We start from the raw sequence: 21732 nt of genomic DNA, 5'->3' as shown, positions 1-21732 counted from the left end.
AACCCTTGGTTGACCTCACAGATTTCAAGGAACTTGTCAGCTTATAATCCCTTATTTTATTTTCATTTTTCATGCCTATAGCACCTGGTCTTCCCAGGTGGTCTCCCATCCAAGTACTAACCAAGCCCGACCCTGCTTAGCTTCCAAGATCAGAGGGGATCGGGCTCGTTCAGGGTAGCATGGCTGTAGATGGAACTATTCTGTATCTCGATATGGCTTGTGGATCTATGGATATGTTCATAAATAAAAATTAAACAAAATATTTATCTAAGGCTCATGCACTTCACTGTATATGATTTTCTTCAACAGAAAAGTTTATTTGGGGCACATTGTCTAACTTCCTCTTTAAGCCTCTTCAACACTTGGGTCTCCATATCACCACTACTTCTGATTTCCAGTGACCGTGGGGTATCCTATTTACTCTTGGCGCTAAGCTGACGCAGGCTCCCAGCTGTTCAGCCCCATGACATCTTTCAATGTCACACCATTAAACATCCTCGTCCCTAACCACTCAGAGTTAGACTTCAGCTGTCTCGAGCTTAATCATCTAATAAAAACACACCGTTCCAGACACCCTGGCCTTCCATCAGCCCGAAGCAAAATGCTTGCTCTTGGGGAAACTGCATAGACTATTTTTAAGATTCCATACTGTCATCTTATTCCACATTCTAAGTTTTCTAAAGCCCTACTCCTCCTCCATGTCCCCGAAAACCCAGTAAAAAAAAAAAAAAAAAATAGAGACAGAAAAGATGGCTCTATAAATTTCTAATCTTTTTTCCCCTGGCGGCACAATTTTCATTTTATCATTTTATAGTTCTCATATTTTTTCTGCCTCTCCCTTTCTTTTACACTATTCTTATTTCTTCTTTTCTCTCTAACTATATGTTATACTTTAACATGACATATGAAGAATGAGATAGCTCTAGATTGATTTTTTTTTTGAATTAATATAAATTTTAAAGCACAGTTAGGTTTACAGGAAAATTGAGCGGGAAGTGAAGAAAGTTCTTATACTTCTTTTTGTCCCACGTTTTCTCTATTACTAACATCTGACATTGGTGTAGTGCAATTTTACATTGATGAACCAATATCGATCCATCATTATTAACTAAAGTCCATAGTTTAAATTAGGGTTCACTCTTTGTGTTATACCTTCTATGGGTTTTGACATACACATAGTTAGGTATCGATCATTACAATATCACACGGAATAGTTGCTCGGCCCTAAAATTGCCCTGTGTGTCAACAGTTCATCCTTCCCCTATCCCCGTCACCTCTGCTGAAGGTCTGGCAATCTCTATTTTTACTTCCTTCCTAATTTCCCTTTTCTAGAATGTCACATAGTTAAGTTGATATCTTCCACGTGCAATATGCTTCAGGGTTCCTCCATATCTTTTCATGGCTTGAGAGCTCCTTTTTCTTGATAGCTGAGTAATATTCCACCATCTGGATGGACCATAATCTGTTCATCCATTCACCTATTGAAGGAGATCTCGGTCACTTCCCAGTTTGGGCAATTCTGAATAAAGCTGCCATAAACGTTCGTGTGCAAGTTTTTATGTGGACATAGGTTTTCAACTCACTTGGGTAGATAGCTGGGAGTATAGATCAGACGAGAAGATTATGTTTAACTTTGTTACAGAATCGTGTCTTTAACTTTCTAAAAATAAAGAAATGAGGCATGTCTTTGGAACAGGACACTGCAAATAGCCTTTCTTCCATTACTCCTTCAGTCCTGCCAATAATATGTCTCATAAGAGTTAATGTTTAAAAATTTTATCCTCTACCTTTCTTCTCTCGAAGGAGCCTCTGAACTCCCCTGGACAACAAATCAGAATCAAGTAAACCTGGGTGGTGAGGAAGAAAACCCAATTGCCTTGAATCAAATTCCACCCATCAGATCCCTCTCTTTAAGAAAAAGGTTAATGAGCTTTGAAATGAGTTAGGTCATGTTGGACTCCAAGATCCAAGTTTGACTTACTAGCTCCTCGTGGAGGTAACTTCATCTCCCAGAGACCCAGTTTCCCATCCTTAAAATGGTCATAAGAGTAACAGTATAACGGCGTTGGAGAAAGGCATTTGACGAGATGGCGTATGCAAGTACACAGGACAAAGAAGTACATGAGAAACACTCGACAAAAGTTTATTTCCCTTCCTTTGATTAACATTAGTTGAATACCACATTATATTCCCACCACCACCACCTTCCTGGGCAAAATCAGTGGATGGCCTACTCCTTCTCAAGAGACCAGGGAATCTCTGATAAGACTTCCAAGTGACTTTCTGAGAAGTCTTAAAAAGCCTTCTAAGAATGAATGGCATTCTGTGGATGTCATTACCCTTCAGAGAGAACTAGACATCGGCAGCTCACTCCATAGCTTTACTCCTTAACGTTCCTTAATATATCACCCTCTCTGCATTTTAAATGAGGTTCCAGAAGACAACGCGAAGAAGTTAGTGCCCAGTTAAATTGTAATCAATTTTGTGGTTCACTCCCCTTAACCTCCTCAGGAAATATCAGTCTTTCTGCAACGTCGTCTAATTTGCCCACGGAATTCAACTCAGACCTTCAAACAACACTGTCACGTGGGATCCTCAGTTCCTACAAGGACTGCAAAGGTCAAATGAAAGGCCCACGCCGCTGAGGCTGCTTGGAGCCCTGTGAAACTGAGACTTGAGAAAGTGCCGTATTTCACAGATGCGAGTGTAAAAATCATTTTTCGTGGAAACGACCTACCTTTAGATGTTAGATCTACTTACCACAGGGAGTATCAAGTCAAATTAAGTGACTTAACAGAGACGGAAAGTGACAGGATTTACTGATCACATCCAGAGTATGTCATATTTCTTAGAGCTAGCTATTTCTGTGCTTTTAGTTTTATAATAAATGACATCTCCCTTTCATCTCCATCAGTGATTACCAGGAGATTAACAGCTGCTTAAATGCGCCAATATTATGACCTTCTGCCAGTCACAGATCCCAATATCCTATCCCCAAGATAATTTACCCTCCCGATTCTCAGGGTTATATTTGCATCACGGAGCAAATGTTTGTTCTTCCCCAAAAGAGGGCACGACCCATATTTTAATTGTCCATATACTTTGTAGCACATGGTGTTGAATATCTATTGACGAATGCTATATTCTCATTGTAAAACAGGCAATTAAAGATGCAAATTCTCTCTTTGCAATGTGATTACCAACCTGATGGTTAATAATTTGCATTTTACAATTTGCTAGATTGCAGGAACTGTGCAGAGTATGAAAATAATTACACAGACTCTGACATTCTTAAGAGATACATGCTGAGACATTTGCAAATTCCCCAAATCACAGATACCATTAGAGCATCGAATTTCTCCGTAAAGTTCAGCCGAGTATCACCAAAAACTTTTAATGGAGCCCTTAAGACCTTTATAATTCTATAAATAGAGGACTAGACTCATTTATAAAGCTAGTAATAAGAATTCAGTCTGAAAAATTTATGGCAATAGTTTTTGAATTGCCTTTCCTCATTTCCTTCTGAAGCACATGGTCAAAGCATGCGTATTGTGAGTCCAGGACCCTGACGACCTGGCATTCTCACGCTGCGATTTATCCCCAAGTTCTATTTCGCTGTATAAGCATCATCTGTTTCTTAGCTTTCTTAACTTTCTCCTCACTTGCATACCAACACTCTTCACTGGTTGGCTTTATTTTTATTTTATTTTATTTTTGTTGTTTAGCAGGGGTATTTTCCATAAAAAAACAAAAACAAAAACAAAAACAAAAAAAACAGGGACTTTCTCACTTCACAGAAGGTACATGGATGGGAAGATGAGCTAAGAACCACAGAGTCAGGCTAAGATGAGGGTGCTTGGCATCGAGCCCCAGGAAAGTGGCTCACTCCTGCCAACCAGCCTCTGCTGTGTGTAGGACTCAAGCATGCTCCTCAGCAAAACCCAAATGATCACGCTATGTGGACCACTGGAGTTCCTTAGCGGTCATCAAAACTGCACGTGTTAATTCTCTGAATGCCAGAGGTTTTATAACGACCTTTAAAAATCCTGTTATAATTGGGAATATATAGCCTTTTTGAGAGTGGGAAGGAAACTAAATTAGTGAGCCCTGTCATCACTGGGTTACTTTCTGTTCTAGAGACATGACATCATGTAATTCTCCCTGTAACTTTATGAGGTAAGTATATTATTCCTGTGTTTACAAGAAACTAAAGCTGTAAGAAGATATAAATATTGCACGACTAATAACTGGCTGGGAAATCATTCAACGCTTGATTTTTCTAACCTGACAGTGTATTTTCACTGGAACCTGGCTGCTCGAAATGTCCTCAGATGACAGCATTAGTATCACCTGTGAGGTGGCTGAAACTGCAGACTCTCGGAGACGTTTAAACCAACGTGTAGATAACCACAGATTGGGGGGCGCCAAATCTTGTAACTTGACTAGGAAAAAATGGAAAACTAAAAAGCTGAGGCAGAGGAACTGAACGAGTTGACAAAGCTGAGTCCACTACTTAACGAGGCAGTCTAACCTTTGACTCTGGGAACTTCGTACCCCAACCTCACTTAGGTTGCTTTCGAGTCCCTCTTCCAAACATACCCCTCTGCTAGTCTCTCCCACCCCAACCAGTGACATGGCCCCCATTGCCCAGGCCCATCCTGGGGGTCATGTTTAATTATTCCGTCTTCATTGTCCTACAGAAATCGTCACAACTTCCTTTAGATTCACTTCCAAAATAAATACCAAAAGTTAAACCACACTCTACCAACACCTCCCGCATCCAGAACACCCCACCTCTTTCCTGGGTCATTATAGGGTCTCATAGCTCAGTATAGCTCTGATCTCCAACTCCTGCCAATCATTCATTCCACAGAAGTCAAGGTGGTATTTTAAACGACATTTTTAGCAAGATTCCTTTCGGATTGAGAATAAAGTTCAAAGCCCGTGATCCAGCAACCCTTTTTACTAGCCTCTTTTTTTATCGACCGTGCTTGTCCGGCCTTCTCTTTGATTCTGGAGCAGGTCAGACATTCTTCCCTCAAGGTCTTTGTACTTTCCTCTATTCGGAATGCTAGTCCCCAGGCCCTTCTGTGCCTTCCATCATCTACCTATCATGTCAAATATCGGCTCCTCGGAAGAGACCTACCTGACCACTTTAATTAGAGCAGCCCCTCCTTACACGTGACGTTTATTCCATTACCCTGTTTCATTTACTTATTTTTCCACAGCAGTGCGGCAGGCTGGGTGCTCCAGGAAGCAGAGACTGAGGAGTGGTTTTGCAAGCAGGAAGTTTATTAGAGTTTCTGTCGATCAACACCCGAGGGAGGGCGGGCCAGTGTGAGGATTGGGCCAAGGGAGAAGCTGAGCTACAGCTGTGTTTTCAACAAAGGTTTCGGCCAGTCCCACAGTTAAATTCTGAAGCTTCGATGGCCCTGTAGAGCTATGCCAAGTTTCAGCAAGAGGTGACAAGCTTTTGAATCCCCACATCAGTCAGTTCCCGAATGTCGGGTGCCCCAAGGAGATGCAGCAGCTCCCCTCAGTTAAGACAACTCCCAAAGAAAGCTGACGGCTACCGTGACCTCTTCGTAGTGCTCCCAGCAGCTTGGGGGTGTGGTTTTTGTACTGAATGAGGCTATAGGTAGCACCTCACAGAGCCCACCAGAGTTCACCCTTAGGATCTGCTGCTTCGCATACATTCTGGAAGCAGCTTTGTTAGGATGCTGATGTATCATCTCAGGTAAAACTTACTGAGTTTTAGTGGCATGAAATACAGCTCAATCATTGCAGCACGTCTTGGGATCACAAGTGAAACACACTGTCTTTCTCTTCTACTATCCATTCTATATTCTCCGCCATCTCATCTAGTTCTTCCACAGGTCTAGGTGTCTTTCCTGGTGACATGAGCCAGACTCTCATCCCTGAGGAGTCGGAGGTCCTAGTCACCACGTCCTTCTCTGACGATGGCTTCTGAACTTGTCTGTGACTGTCGAAATTCAGCAAACGAGTATCGAGAGGCACCTACATGAATCAATTGGGTACCAAATGTATCTTCCCTGCCTCCATTGTAGAACTGTCACCCAATCTCCCAAAGTGCCCAAGAGCCAGCTGTAGTTTATAATTTAATAGGACTCTTGCCGTGTCCTCTAGGGGAAGCCTCCCCCATTTAGGAACTGGGACCACCAAACCCACAGACTCCAGAGATGCAAGGAGAGAAAGACAAATTCCTCAAGCAGGTAACGTGAAGTGATGGGAAGGGCCATTCCGACCTCACCCTGTTTTCCTGCCTCATGCACTGCATTCTACTTGTTGGAGACGCAGCGCCATATAAAATTCACTGATACCGAGCACACACTGCTTCCTAGATGGTGACCGCCCTCCTCCTCGCAAGGTATAATCTCATAGCTGTGCCTTGAACATGCCACTCTATTACTCCGCCCAGCAGCAGCCTCCGATGGTGCAGTGTGCGATAGGACCCGCGGATCTAACCATCGAGTACCCACTCCTGCATTCCCTTTCCTTGAAAATGGGTCCCTAACTCTGATGCAGTGTTTGAGGTACCCATGCCCATGGATCAAACAGATCTGTAGACCCTCAAATAGTGGTGCTGGCTGAAACCTCGTGGGAAGAAAAGGCAAAACCAAATCCAGAATATATTTTTATTCCTGTCGAAAAGGAGCCACCACTCCTTGCTGAGAAGAAGAGGTCTAATGTGGTCAACTTGCCACCCAGTGGCTGGCTGGTATCCTCAAGGGTTGGTGCTGTGCTGGGGACTCAGTGTCAGTCTCTGTGGCCAGCTGGTTGGACGTCTGTCAGGCCCGTGCCCAGCATTCATTGCTGCCTCCATGGATAGTGTCTTTATTCCTAGCTAAGTAGCAGGTGGTCCAGACCCCGAATTCTAGTTCAGTGTGTTTCCTTGGTCCCTGCTCATACTAACTGTTGCAGGTCAGGGCTCCCCAGTAGGAGACCGAGGCAGTGACTAGGAATTAGGAAGTTTATTAGGGGATGCTTTCGAGTCCTTGCCTATGGAAGGAAAGGAAGCAGGATGGGGTGGAGGAAGAGGCTCAGCTATGTTGTCTCAGCAAAGGTCTTGGCTGACCATGCAGAAAGCTCGTATGGCCTTTCAGAGTTGTCCTAAGCTCTGTGAGGAGTCCATCCTTTATACCTCTATGCTGACCAGTTATTGGAGACGGACTGCCCCAGGAAGGGAACATGACCTTGGGCAGGGTGACTTTCTTCAGGTGAAGTAATTCCCCAAAGGGGCCAGGAAGTGAGGGCCCTCTGCCGACAGTGCTCTCACTGGCTGGAGAAGTAAGAACAGTGGACCTGAAGGAGAGCGTGGAGGAATCATCCCAGAGTTCATCACAAGCATCATCCGAAATCGCTGTGCTTCGAAGAAATATATTCTCTCGTTTATTAAATAGCTCCCTCAATTAAAACTAAACATCATAAGGACAGATACCCTACTTACCTGGCATGTAATAGGTACGTTCTCAACAAACAGTTGCTGAATTTTGAATGAATGAGTTTAAAGCTGATTATAACCCCTATCAAAATCACCAAAGATAATCTACAGAGTTTTACATGGGGGAGCAATTGCATTGTTAGATTGGGGTTCTTTTGTGTCTTTCGCCATTTTCTCTTTCTTTTCTTTTCTCTCTCCCTCCCTCTCTCTCTGTAATCCAAAGCCAGAATATAAAGGTCTAGAGGCCACAACCAGATACCTTTGATTTTTTAGATGCCATCTAGAGACTAGTAGATATTGGGGGTGGGGCGGGGAATAAAGTAAGGAAAGGAAAGGAAGTAACCTTGGGAGTAAGTTTACCCGTCCCTGGGGGAATTACTATTCGGTGGTAGTTGTTGGAGAAAAAACAAACTGAGGACCTCAGCGCGCATCCATGTGGCACACCAGGGGACAGCCAGCTGCCCCTACAGCCCCTGCAGCGAGGTGTAGGCCACGTCGCTTGTATCTGGAGCCAGGACAGTGTCGGCACCAAGAGGACTCGCCCTTGCGCAGCCACTGCTGCTGTCAGAGAGAACGCGTTTTGGAGTAAGTCCTTCCCTTAGCCTGGGGCGAACGTGTAAGGGTGAACTGGCAACCCCAGGACAGCTGCCACGAGCTTCGGAATACGATGGAGGCGTAGAAAAAGCCAGATTTAACGACTAGAATTTCTGGAGCAGCGCAGACCTCAAGGGCTATGGTTCCGGGCACCGAAGGCTTATCATATTAAAATTTATGGAAGGGTCTGGGCCTCCGCCCATATTGACTCTGTTACTCCGACCTCAAACTACGTTTTAAAGAAAATAAAAGGGAAAATTATATTATTTTAAACTCATTTATTAACTATGTGCACTTGCCAGTTAGATGAAAAACCAGATGCTATCTTATTGCCAAAAGCCAAGAGGAACTGAGGTTACATTTGATATACAGTTACTTTGAGAAAGCCATATATAAATTTAGTTAATATTTTATCTCTAGAACTACTAGTTATATCAATGTACATTTGTATACAGGTATTTAAGGATATACCAGATTTATATATAAAGGTATATAAGGATATATCAGATGTCAGCTGATTTCCAGATCTGCAGTTTGTAATATTCAATTGAAAATAATACTCTTCAAGACCGTAATTTCTCACTCAATTGCTAGGACCAGTTTATCCAAAACCTGCGTTTAATAACAGCGTGAGATACGTGGAAAATACACGGAAGAGATTTTTATGGACAGAGCTGATGCCAAAACTAACCTGAAAACTCAGGGCACCCGAAGCGGGGGTGGGCATGGCGTGTACGCGGGCAGGCTGGGCGGCCGGACGCCGCTCTCGGCTCAGCTGCAAGGGCCAGGCTGGGGCTCTCTCATCGGTCCTGCTCTCTCTTCTTTGGCTTCTGCAGGAACCTGGATAAATCCCTTCTTGGTCTAGAGGCGTGTGTCCACCTTCTGGTGTCTGTCCGGGGGACAGAGAGGAGCCGAGGACTGGGGGTGGCCCTGGAAATCCTCCTTACACTGCCTTTGGCTGCCATCAGGTCATGTGCGTGGTGAGGGGACCTTGCCGCAGGGACCAGGCGCCTGCTTCTGCCACCGCTGAGTTGCAATTAGCAGCAACCACCAGCAAAGCCAAGGTTCTGCACGCCAGACAGGCTCTGGGGCTCCTCGGGGCTGAGGCCAGACTGGGATCATGAGTGTGACACAGAAGTTGTTGCATTTAATATTAAAGAAACAGGAGGCAGCGGCATGTCCCCAGGAGGCGCTCTGCGCTGGACACCAAGGAGTCGAGCTTATGGCCGCCCCACCTTCTCCTTCCTGCCCTGATGTCTGAGGCCATTCAGGAATAAAAAACATCTTCTTTTAAAGAGAGTCACGGAAACAATGCGTAATAGTTGCTAGTGACATTTTACTAACATGATTAGCAAACAAACGCCACACATCATAAATGGCAAGTGCTTGAATTTAGAGTTTCATTTTGTCCTTAAATTTTCCTTCCTTCGAACTCAGAAGCCAGTACTTCAGTGCAAATCAACTCATTTGGGGCGGGGGGGGGTGAGCAGGGAGCAGTGCAGTCACCAGGAGAGCAAAGGTCAGGCGTTCACTGCAGACACTGGTATGCTTCCGTTTTACCCCAGTTGTGCGTTGATGGGAAAAGGTTTCGTGGTGGTAACTGCCTCACTATGTACTGCTCCTCCTAGGATGTCTCTGATTCCTCTCAATTTATTTCACTGACAAAAAGCGTGTTTCTAACCTGCCTGCATCACTGAGCCAACTGAGAAAAGGGAAACGCGAATGAGTCCCATTCCTATAAATTTTTGAAGCCGTTATCGACGATCAATCTCCATGACAGATGACAGCCTCAGGAGCAGAGAGGACAGCCCAACCTGTGGAGCCCAGTGGGAAAAAGGGAAAGAACAATCACTTCTTGAATGGAAACCTGAAGAAGTCCCCCTTTAGATTAGAATATGGATTTTGAGACTCTCTTCACGATCAACCCCGATCAAAATTAATAAGTCCTTTTTTAAAGGGTTGAATAAGATCTTCTACCATTTCTGCTCTTCTCGTTCTCTCTTTAACATTTTACCCAGTTGGGATCAGAGTCCACCGAAGTGATTGAAATGATGTTTTCGGAGGAAAAGCTCGTGGGCGCTTAGTACAAACATCTCTTATACCTATAACAGGGTGCGTAAAAAGTCCGTGACATAAAACGGGCTGTTACTTCAACCATGAGATGAATCTAACATGAAGGACACTGAACATCGTCTGCTCTCGGCACCCCAGGCACGCCTCTCACCCAGCCTGGCCCAGGCCCCGCCTCGCTGCCACTGCCTTGGTGAGCTTGGTGACTCCTGGGGCATCTTGGGTGCGAAGAGCTTGTGTCTCTTCTGTCTCCTCATAGAGTCAGACTGGTGGCTCCACAGTTAACCACACTCCGAAGCCGAGCCGTGATGGGTACGTGCAAAGTCGCCGCCCCAGTCTGGGCACAGGATGCACCACGACACCGAGGGCAGTCGTAAGAGCAGGGTCCCCACGCTGATTCTGGACCTTCTAGCTCCGTGTCAATTGCCCCCTCCGGCTCCTGAATTGTGCTCTGGCCCCGAGCTTTGCTAACTGGGACTTTTGGCTCTGTCCCTTCCCGATTTCTGCATCCCGGCTCTCTCATTGTCTCAGAAGCAGAACTTCCAGCAGTGACCGTCGGCCGCATCCTGGACCTGGTGTGTGCCTGGGTCCCCTCGAGGTCTGCTCTCTTTTCCGGGCAGTCCCGGGTGGCGGTCCGAAGGCCACTGCGGAATCCATAGTCTGGTCACGTGTCCTGGAAAGGAGAAAGGAGACCAGACACGCTTGTCTTCCGACGTTCCTTCCCCACCGCGAAAAGCAGACTATACGTGTATTTTGCCCTTCGGACTGCATCTGCGTGTCGTGGAAGTTAATGTGTGTGGCGCATGCGTGGATGAGCGCAAAGCAGCCACGCAGAAGGCTGCGGGCCAGCCTCTCCCCACTAGAAAGAAGCCTGCGACACGAGCTGTAACTGTGAAGTCAGGAGGCTGTTTTGTTTTCTCAAACGCACCATACTCCACTTCTAGGGCGACTCTTGTCTCCTTCGGGCACGCCATTCTGGAAAACCATCACCTACTTCGCTGTTTCAGAAATTCAAACCTGCTCAAAACAATGGTTTGGAATGACCTTTTGCTATTTCCTTTAGAACTGGTGCCACATATTTTTCAAATATTCTTAATGGTAAAAAACAAAAACAAAAACAAAAAACCACAACCTTGTCCTATTAGGGTGGCTCTGAATTTAAAACCACCAAAGTCCGGGGGAAAAGTCAGCCGTAAAGTTAGCCAAAAAGTTAGAAAATATTGGAGAAAGAAAGATGGGAGAAGGGGGGGTGCAGAGAGTGTGTGTGTGTGTGTGTGTGTGTGTGTAAGAGCCACACACATGTGTGTTTTGTGAGAGAGAGAGAGAGAGAGAGAGAGAGAGAGAGAGAGAGAGAGGTTCCCCTATAACTATAAAGAAAATAAGACCTGATTCTGAAGTAGCAAGGTGGATGCGTGTGTGTGCATGCTTGTTCGTGAGGATGGGGGTGAGTGTGTATATGGCAGACTGAGAAAGAGAGACAATATCTTAGGTGTTCCAATTCTTTGGTAAAGTAGTAACTCTATGTCTCATTGAACGAAGAATGCAAATCTAACAGGCCATGCACGCTCCAACTTTTACCCCGAAAGGAATATTTCTCAGCCTCAGTCTTGATTGGACACACAATTTATTACTTATCTGCCTACCTACCTATCTATCTATGAAACAGACAATGCTGTCAGCTAGAAGGCAAACGGAACGTCTTTTTTGCCCTGGAACTCACAGAGCCTTGTCGTCATCTCTGATTTCTGCTGCCACAGAAGACCAGCCCACGAGGGCTAGATGTGCAGACTTGGGAATGCTTTCGAAATTGTATTTTTGAGAAAGAGGTTACTTTGCAAACTGGTCGATTTGCCCCTAAGCTGCAAACTCTCCCTTCCCTACCCCAGCCACTCTTGCCCTTCCCCACAGCCTCTGGTCTCGGTTTCCAGTTTACCATCCCTCAGTCCTCTCCCTGACTCTATAAAGATAAGCGATTATTTTCATCTTCAAGCAGGGTGCTGCCTCTTAGGGGCCCTCCAAATGCAGCGGGTCTGGGAAAAGGTGGAAGATTTACAGACCGACGGCCCCCTGGCAGGGGGATATCAAGGGACTGATGCGCATAGTTTTGCTGGATATAGAAAAATCTGTAAGGAGAAAAGAAGAATCAAATCTTCTCCCTCTCCTCTGGAGGAGCTGGGAGCTGCTTTTTTCTTTCCCGTTGGCAGATAATTCCACTTGTCGATGCCTCCAAGAAAGACAGACACATTTTTGATTTGTGGATTCCAGTATTTCCTAACTCATACTGTGTGTGATTCCTGGCCAACCTAACAGCGGACTAAGTTTGCAACATTTCCTCAATCCCCAGGGGACTCCGCCCATCAGACTTGATGGGGATCACGTGAGGTGAAGTCAGGACCCAGGTGCTCAGCCTACCTTGCTGCTGCTCATTCCCAGAGGTATCGCTCTCCTTCTCGCCCTGTAATTGGCAGAGCTACCTTCCCAGCTTGCCAGTCCTGCCACCTTGCCACATTTCGGGGGCCGCTTTTGTGCATGTTCATGATTTTTTTTTTTTTCATTTTAATCCCTTTGGTAGATGGTGGCAATATTTTAGAGTAGATTAGTTGGGTCTGTTTTGCCCTGTCACTTAAAGTCAATTCAGCTTAACAATCATTTATCAAACCCTTGCTGAGGACAGATATAAAAGCAGCAGAGGTTACATAAAAGGTTAAGACATAGCTCCCAACTAATTGGGTTGATAATTTAAGGACAAAAAGGTGGAATAAGATAGGTATCTTAGGATACATAGATAAAACATCATTCCTTTACTATTACACTGTTGGAGGTTGGCCAGTGGGAACGGGATGCTGATGAGAAAAGGCGTGAACAACAGAGAGCAGGAAAGGGGCTCTTTATTGTATGCTATACAATGAACAAGTCCAAACCCGAATTCTGCGAGGGCCCTCTGCTCCCACGGCTACGCAGGAACCCGCCGAATAGCGCTTTGCTGGTCGATATGTTCTCAGGGCCTAAGTGTTAAGAAGCTGTTATGTTTTTTTAAGACTTTATATTTTTGAACAGTTTCAGGTTTATAACAACATTGAGAGGAAGGTACAGAGATTTCCCACATGGGCCCTGGCCCCACATGTGCACAGCCTCCCTCGTTATCAACATCGCTCACTAAAATTATACATTTGTTATCAAGGATGAACCTATATTGATGTATCATAATCACCCAGAGTCCATTGTTTCCCTTGGGATTCACTCTTGGTGCTAAACATTCTATGGATTTGGACAAATCTATAATGACATGTATCCATCATCATCATAATGTCATACAGAGTATTCTCACTGCCCTAAAAAAACCTATGCTCTGCCTATCATTCCTGGACCCTGGCAACCATTGATCCTGTTACTGTCTCCATGGTTTTGCCTTTTCCAGAATGCCACATAGTTGGAATCATATAGTATGCAGCCTTCTCAGATGGTCTTCTTTCACTTAGTAATACTCAAGATTCCTCCATGTCTTTTCGTGGCTTGGAGCCTCATTTATTTGCAGTGCTGAATAGTGTTCTATTGTCTGGTTGTACTGACGCTGAATAATCCAGTCACCTACTGGGAAAGAAACACTCAGTTTTTTTCCTTTCTATGAAGGGGAAAAAAACATTTCTTCCCTACTCTGCCTTTCTTTCCTGTGCAACTCCTGTACTGCTCACACGAATCACTTCACTTCTGACACATCTGCTCACTGTGTGGCGGGGAGTTTTCCTCCACAACTATAAGCAAGTCTCCAGCACCAGCTGGGTGTGCAGGCGGGGCCGTGGGCAATTCTCGGAACTTTGATTTGGTCAACACAGGCAGTGAAGGCAGATTAAGGAAGACGAGAAGTCCCTGAGGTGGGAATATTACTGAACAGCTGAATATACATGAAGCTCAGAAGGGGGACCGGGCTAGAGATTTTGCCTTGGAAATCACTAACATACACGTGGCATTCAAATCAATGGGAGTGGACAAGGTTTCAGGGACAATGTGTAGGGTGAGAAGGGACCAAGGTCTAGAGTAAAACACTAAAAGACGGAGAAAGTCAGCGACATGTCCTACTGGTCCAGAATTGGTGCTAAGCCCTTAGTTTAGGCCTTTGAGATCTTCTAAGGGAATGTTGAATTGGAAATGCACTTAGTCTGACTTTGGTGGGATATATTTATGTGGCTCACAGGCACTTCCATGCATACTCAAGTCTCTGCTAGCTGTCCTAGTGTAGGAATGGCTTCCTGAACTTTCCTACCACTTACCATGCCAATTATGGCAAGATTTGTGAGAGAATGTGTGGCCAGAGGTCATGTGGTGATATGAACATTGCACTTGGCACTGGAATTGCATAGGTGGCAGAGAACTGAGGTACAAAATGTTTGAAGCCAAAGGTTGGTCTATGGAAAATTCCTCCAATTATAAATCATGTGTGAAAGATAGTAGATTGAGGTTTTCCCAGATTTGACAACAATCTTTGAAATGTATGTGATCATTCCTATGATGAATTGTAAAACTGGAAGAAACTGTTTTAAATATTATCAGTAATAAAAACAATTTTTATTAGCCGCACTAGAAAACAGATAGGATTATCTTTCTATTATTTCTACAGAAAATATTTAAAGACATTGTCATATGAAGAATTAAAGAATAAAAGAATATGCAGGCATGTAATTAATGTAATTAGGTAGTTATGTAATTAAAAACATGTTACTTATTTCTGAATTTCTTGGTGTTGGTGGTTCTTGTAAGCTTCCTAAAATTTTTAATTTATTATGCCCTCAGGTAAGAAATAAATAGAAAAATCACAGCTTTAAACTCAACAAAATTTCTAATATATCAAATGTAATTATCCTAACCACACCAAATAAAAAAAGCAGAGATTGTAAGATCACATAAGATATCAAAAAATAACTACACACTGTCTACAAGAATCCCAGACTAAATATGAAAAAGCAGATAGATGAAAGTGAAAAGATTAAAAAAGATAGTCTGTGATAACACTAAAATATATCTGGAATTGTATTAATACCAGACAAAGTGGATTTCAAACACAAGAATATTAGCAGGGATAAATTGGGTCATTTTATAAGAATAAAGGAAGCAAGTCATCGAAAGGATATAATGATTCTAAACGAGTTTGTACTTACAGAACTTCAAAATACATGAAGCAAAAACAAATAATACTGAAAAAGAAAGAGACAAATCCACTGTGAGTGTCAGAGATTTCAGTTCTGTTCTCTCAATAACTGACAGAAGCAGCAGACAGAAAATCTTTAAATACATGGAATACTTGAATACTTGAATACTTTAAATACATGGAACACTTTCAGACGATTCCATCCAACATCAGCAAAATATACATTTATTTTACAAATGTTCATGGAACATTTACCAGACGTATTAGTTTCCTAGGGCTTCCATAACAAACACTACAAACTAGGTGACTTAAAACAACGGAAATTTATTGTCTCACAGTCATAGAGTTAGGCTTCACCCTAATCCAGTATGACCTCATTTTAACTTAGTTAGACTTGCAAAGATCCTGTTTCAAAATGAGGTCATGTTCACAGACATCAGGGGTTAGGACTTGCACATATCTTTCTGGGGGTTATAAGTAAATACGCGACACCAGATTAGACCATATCCTGGGCCAAAAAACAAGTCTTAGTAAACATAAAAGGATTAAAATAATATAATGTACATTCTCTGACCGCAAGGAATTAAATTTAAAATATTAGTAACAAAAATATATTCAGAAGATCTCCAAATATTTGAAAACTTAAACAACACACTTCTAAACAACTCAAAGATCAAAGAACAAATCACGAGTGAAATTAGAAATTGAGGTGAATGAAATTGAAAACATAATATATCAGAATCTGTTGGATCTACCTAGAGAGTACTTAGAGACAATGTACGACTTGTATTAAGTGCTTGTAGCATAATATGCTCACATTAGCAAACCGGAAAGGCTTAAAATGAATGATTTAAGTTTGTGTCCCAAGAGACTAGAAAGAGAACTGCAAATTAAGCCTGAAATAAGCATAAAAGGGGAATTAAAATAGATAAAAATAAACATCAATGGAATGGAAAACAGAAAACCAATAGAGAAAACCAATGAAACAAAAAGCCGTTTCTTAAAAACAAAATCGACAAAATTAACAAACGCTAGCTAGACTAATTGGGTAAAGAAGAGAAAGCACATAAACTACCGAGTTCCTTGAAGGACACAAATAACCAAAGGCCACCTGAGAAGAATTAGCGGACCCAGATGACTCCCATGTGTTTAAAGACATTGAATTATAGTTAATTTTCCAAAGACATACGGTTTTGTAAGAGTTCTCTTTTAATATTGATTCATATATTTTAATTTTTTCTCTAGTTGCTTTTCTCATATTTTTTATTAAATTTACCGGGGCGACATTTGTTAATAAAATTATATAGGTTCCAAATATACAATTCAATAATTCAGAAGAATGCAGAAGAATGAAACTATACTGCTATCACCAGACAGCAAAATTAACTCAAAGTGAATAAAGACCTAAATATAAAACCTGAAACAATAAATCGCATAGAAGAAAACATAGGTACCAAATTCATGGACCTTGGACTTAGAGAGGATTTTTTGAATTTGATCTCAAAGGCAAGGAAAGTAAAAGCAAAAATAAATGAATGGGACTACATCAAACTAAAAAGCTTCTGCACAGCAAAAGAAACCATCAACAAGACAAAGAGGCAACCAACTGAATGAGAGAAGATATTTACAAACAATGCCTCTATTAGGGGCTAATATCCAAAATACATAAAGAACTCATATAACTCAACAACAAAAAAATAAACAATCCAATTAAAAAATGAGCAGAGGATTGGAGCAGACACTTCTCCCAAGAAGGCATAGAAACAGCCAACGGACATATGAAAAGATGCTCAACTTCACTAGCTATTAGGAAATGCAAATCAAAACCACAATGAGATACCACACCACACCTGTTAGAATGACTGTTATTGTCTAGTTGCTTTTAAAAATCTCATCTTTTATGTTCTATAGCCTCATAATAATGTTGTCTAGTATGTTTTTTGGCATAGGACCCATTGTGTTTCCTAAATCTGAAGACTCGTGGTCTTCATGAATTCTGGAAAATTCTCCCCTATATCGCCAGAAGTGGAACCTCCACCATTAACTCTTTACTTAGTGTTAGGCTCATATTCGGTCTACAACTGCAGCCCATATCTAGGCATGTAACTCTTCCTCAGCTCAAATTCCAGTTCTCAGAGGCACTCAATTATTGAGACTGTTTCACATTTAGACAGACTCTTTTAAGAAGCCACCAATGCCTCATCTCCAACTGGAGGAATACGGAAAACTGCAATCGTGAAGCAGACACATTTTCGAGTATCTGCTGAGTTCGTCCTTTCTCTGTAATTCCTCTCTCTCTCCAAACCCCTGCTGTTACATTAGTCCCATATTACCTCTTCTCCCTTAATTAAGCGCATTGACATAAAGATGGGCACCTCGCCCAAACTGAGTTCCCTTTCTTAGAATTTGGAATGAGCATACATGACACTGAGCGTGTTATAGAAGGAAAGAAGAGAGAAAAAAAACGAATGCAGCCAAGGCCTTGGGAAGGAAGGGCAGAAGTGTGAGTAGCAGAAACGCCAGCTCGTAACATCCCCAGAACTGACACTCTCTTCCTAAAACGATTATATTCCATTCGATTTGAATCCTTCCCCACCGCCAAAAAAAGACCCACACAATTTACTTCAGTTGGTGATGTGGGGATATCCTGTCTGAACCAGAAAATCAACATCCCCATAGCAATCCCATTTTCCAGTCACAAAACCCCAGCCCTTGTGCCTGACAGTGGGAGAGAAATAAATGTTTACTTTCAGAACAGTAGGTCTGTCGCAGAATTGAACGCGTTTATTACCCATGAGAATTCTAAATTCAGTATCATAGATCTCATCTTTAGAGATATAGCCTGGTACATGTAGTTGTAAATGTATGATTAGCATGGCCATAAGATATTTAAAGAATTTCACTCCGAGAATTCACTGCAAGGATAACACTAACACCTGCTCCTTTAAGCGGTTGAGTGTCCTACGGCGCTCCTGAGGATCGCTCCCGGCTCCCAGGTTGATTTGTCAGTGATCACAGTAATGGTTTCCCTTCCTGTTCTTCAGTCACAATGAAAGGAAATAACAATTCTACTTTCTCAATGGGCAAGAGTTTTCATAAGAACGTGTTGGTAAGGCAATTTGAGGCCTCAAACGATCGAAAGGAGCGAGAAGGGTCAAACTGTGAGTCCTAAAAGGAAAAGGAAGGTTATTATTAATCCGAGAGATTGAGAAATGTTTGCTTCTGCTTCTCGGCCGTGTTGAGAAATGCAGAAAGGAATGCCCACACGTTGCCGTCAGTTCTTGATTATTCCACCAACCACAAGAGCAGTTAGACCAAAAGCGTAAAGCACGCTGATGTTGCTTTCAGAATTGGAGTTCGAGGCAATGCATCGGTTTACATATGCAAGCAAAACTCATACTAAATTTATATTATTTCAGCTCAGATGAGCAGTGCATGCCAGGACCACGGCAGTGAGTAAGGGGTGGCGGGCAAAGAAAAGACAAGAGCATGGGGTAGGTACCTCAAAGATCACCTCAAAGCATTCTCGTAAAGACAATTACAGTGAGTTCACGCACACACCTAATTCCATCGCCTCTCACGCTCAATTTCATCATTCTCATAAGTGGTTATACATAAAAGAAAAGTAATGACTACTAATAACAAACACTTTTTTTTTGTAAAAACTTAATTAATTATAAAATACCTCTTCCTCCCATTCCTTTTACTGCCTTCTTTATTAAATTTGCAGTGAACTTTTAATTTAAATGTTGACAATGGGAACTTACGAACATTTGAATTTTTTTTTTTTGATGTTTTACCTTTTAAGTTTTAAAGAATCATAAGAATATAGTTATTTGGCAATTTTCAAATTCTAACGAAGTATCATTTGATGAAATATACTAACTCCACTTCTTGCCTCATTTTGAAAGCTTCATAACGCAATAATTCGTAAAGTTGAAATACGGAAGGAGAGCGGAGAAAGGCTCTATTTCTTTTTTCGCTTTCAAAGTTCCTATATCTTTTTCGCCAGGAAATGGACCCCGGGCTTGTTTTCAAAGGCATGTCAATTACTGTTTCTGTCTCTCTAAAACAAAGGCAAGGGAAAAAGATTACTGCTTCTCAATGCCTGTTAGTTAAGACACAATGGAGCTCTTTTTCTCTCCTTTTCTTCCCTTTTTCTTTTCTTTTTTTCGAGCAGAAGGGTTAAATGGTCAGCCAATTTGTTTCTGTCCAATGAATCTGTCAGCATGTGAAATCAGGTGAGTGGACAAGGGAAAAGTTGCTGGATGCTGGCCATTATTCCCCATAGCAGTAATTAGAGCACTATTACTTAACGTTTGAAATCGTCCAATAAAATTCATAGCAAAGTTTCCATCCGACATGAAGATCGTGCCTAGTGATTACTCAAATGGCTCAACGATCTAGAATTTCATTTCTTAATAGGTCAGATTTCCCTGCAAACAGCAGCATTCCTATTTCATTACTGTATAAAAACTCTGCTATACTGTACGCATGGCACTGAGATTTTAGGTACTGATTCTCAGCTCTGCAGAAAGGACGCTCAGAGCATCCCCTAGTGCAGACAGACTGGTCTCCCCAGGTCAAGTTTGGAAGATTAATATTCTATCTCCTAGACCAATAGTTCTCACTTAAGTAAATTATGACCTCCCTTTAAAGGGAAAAAAGCTTTAAATAATCTATTTTATTTTAATAAAAGCACACAACTAGTATAAACTCCTTACATTTTAAATAATTATACAACTACAAAACCAAAAGGAATTTATAATTATATACTATACATATTAAAAGAAAATTAGGAAAATTCAAATTTGCAACATTAATTTCATGCATGGTGTCGGCTTGCTGAAACTAGATCTCTGATGTAGAAAAACGTAAACTCGGGTCGAGTTTTCAAATACATTCTCTCTAGAATGACGGTTACCGGGGTCGGGAGTTGGGGAGTTGGGGAGCTCCTGATCAACAGGTCCAAGCCTTCAGTCATTAGATGAACAGGCTTTGGGGTCTAATGTGCAGCTCAGTCGCCATAGCTAATAACTCTGCTGTGTGCTCGAAATTTGCTAAGATATAGACACGCAAATAAAAAAACGGTAACTATGAGAAGTGATGGATGTATCGTTTAACCTAAATGTGGTAATCATTTCACAAAGTATATGTATGTCAAATCATCATGGCGCACACTTTAAACATATACAATTTCATTTGTTAATTTTACCTCGATAAAATTGAAGAAGCTTAAAATGTAAAATATACTTCCTCCCACCATGAATAAGTTTCCCCATACTAGAGAGAATAAAGCCTAACTCCTTAGCATGTCATTTATAGTCAGATCCCTTTCCAACCACGTGTCCCTCTACATCCCACCAGCTTCCAACCGGAAGACTTGCCATTCTCCCAGAAAAACCCAGTCCTTGCGCGCACCTGTGGCTCTGCCCACACAGTCTTCTCAGCCTCCACTCTCCTCTGCTTGCCGACATTCTAACTTTGCTCTGAGATTCAGCTCCAACGTCATCTGTTTCATAAAGGCATCTTCCATGTGGTTCACTCATTTAAAGCACACGACTGAATGATTTTTAGCGTAGTTATAGAGTTACGCAACCGTCATCCAATTTTAGAATAATTTCATCACCCCCAAAGAAATCCCATCCCCATCAGCAGTCATTCCCCCGCTCCTTACTCCCAGCCGTAGGCAAACATTAATTTACTTTCTGTCTCTATAGATTTGCCTGTGCTGAACATTTTATCTGAATGGAATCACCCAATATGTGATCTTTTGTGTCCATGTAAGTCTTGTACAGGCAGAGACCAAGTTCTATTTGTGGGAGGAAATGTTAATGAGAAGGATAGGTGCCATAGCAGAAAGACAATGAGTTTGGAGTCACACAGACCTGAGTTAAAATCTCAGTTCAGCTATTTACTGGTTGTGTGACTCTGAGCAAGTCACTTCATCTGTCTGAGTCTCGATGTACACATCTGTAGAATGGGGATAACAATTCTTCTCTTGCAAGATGGCTGTAAGAATTGGGAAAAAGGATATAAAAAGTTCTTAGAAAAGAGATTTCTCAATAGATGGGCCTTTTATTTGTATTTATCTCTGTGTACCCACTGTAACTGGTATAATACATAGTAATACATATTGAGTAACTAATTGATGGATGAGTAATGAAGAATTCTAATGCTTTCCCTTCAGAGTGCCAATGGACTTTCAACAACCTAGAGGAAAGAGATAGCTCTCCCAGGGCCAAATCTGTCCTGGAAGATCTAAATTAGGTCCTTTCATTTCTCAGCCACCCTTCTCCCTCAGAGCTGGTCAATGGAGACAGACAACAGAGCCGATAAACAAATCTAGGATCTAGCATCAGAGGGTTTCTGGCTCTGGGACCGGCATGCTAACAGCACTGTGAAAAGTCAGCTCTTCTACCTGAACCTCTAGTTTTCATCTGTATGCACATCTTCATCAAAT

The 21732-nt window shown here is 42.3% G+C and overlaps 1 long non-coding RNA gene and 1 pseudogene across 1 annotated transcript; both read right to left on the bottom strand.

The window, feature by feature from the left end:
• Positions 1-72: 72 nt before the first annotated feature.
• On the bottom strand, positions 73-191 carry LOC120614569 (uncharacterized; annotated as a pseudogene).
• A 9418-nt stretch (positions 192-9609) lies between these two features.
• LOC120614453 (uncharacterized) lies at positions 9610-20931 on the bottom strand. The gene is made up of 3 exons (XR_005655985.1): positions 20691-20931; positions 18204-18437; positions 9610-10799 (listed from the first exon to the last, which is right to left on the bottom strand). It is a non-coding gene; the product is annotated as an uncharacterized LOC120614453 (long non-coding RNA).
• Between the last annotated feature and the right edge of the window lie 801 nt (positions 20932-21732).

This window comes from Pteropus medius, unplaced genomic scaffold (genome assembly GCF_902729225.1).
Source record: "Pteropus medius unplaced genomic scaffold, Ma_sr-lr_union100, whole genome shotgun sequence".
Lineage (NCBI taxonomy): Eukaryota > Metazoa > Chordata > Mammalia > Chiroptera > Pteropodidae > Pteropus > Pteropus medius.
The sequence above is the reverse complement of the archived record's forward strand: the minus strand, read 5'-3'. Positions and strand labels throughout refer to the sequence as shown.